Here is a 777-nt window from a genome sequence, read left to right as displayed (position 1 = left end):
TAAGTTCAAAAGTAGTTATACTTCAATGAATCGAAGTTTTCTTTTTGAAGAGTCAATGACTTTCTTAGTGACTTGCCCACAGTTTTCCGTGTCGGGTATGTTTCTACTCCTTTTTTTTGTGTGTGTAGGCCGATCCCGAAGATATGCAAGATTTTTACAGTGAAAGTTGCATGTGGCTACGTTCTGGGAAAAATTCCTTGCGTCTATCGAGCCGTCTAGGTCGAGAATTTCTCCCCATACGTGGGCCGATTCCGAAGATAGTGAAATACCAGACCGACCTGCGCTGGAGGTGAAGCAGGCTTTCAGCACTCCGCCAACTTGCAAAAATGAGTTTAATATCTTAGATCCAAATACAACCGGTGTCAGATATTAAGGTGATAAGAACAGATGCTACACTTTGACACGCGTCTGCCATGTCTACATTCGCACCGCCCTCTCTTTTCCGGCGTTCCAAGAGCATGCGTATCTCTTTTCCATTCCTACCGCTCTCCTGTGGTGGCGGCCCCGCAAGCGTACCGCCCGCCAGGACCACGTGTCGGAGGGAAACGCGAACCGCCGATGTGCACTCTAAAAACAGTTGCACCCTTTGTGGTGCATATTTGCCACAGAACAATAATCGTCATCTGTCTTGCCCGCGTTTTCTTTCTTTAACGCTGCGAGCCCGGTTCTTCCAAGCTACGAACGCCATGCGCGTTATCAGGATGACAGAGCATTCTCGACAGGAAAGTAACGAGCGTAGCGTTTTCAAGAAAGGAAATGCGGGCAAGAACGATGACC

The 777-nt window shown here is 48.0% G+C and overlaps 1 pseudogene; it reads right to left on the bottom strand.

The window, feature by feature from the left end:
• Positions 1-235: 235 nt before the first annotated feature.
• On the bottom strand, positions 236-415 carry LOC126519334 (U2 spliceosomal RNA; annotated as a pseudogene).
• Positions 416-777: the final 362 nt, after the last annotated feature.

Source organism: Dermacentor andersoni, chromosome 10 (assembly GCF_023375885.2).
Source record: "Dermacentor andersoni chromosome 10, qqDerAnde1_hic_scaffold, whole genome shotgun sequence".
NCBI lineage: Eukaryota > Metazoa > Arthropoda > Arachnida > Ixodida > Ixodidae > Dermacentor > Dermacentor andersoni.
Note: the sequence above shows the minus strand (reverse complement) of the source record. Positions and strands in the feature narration are given on the sequence as shown.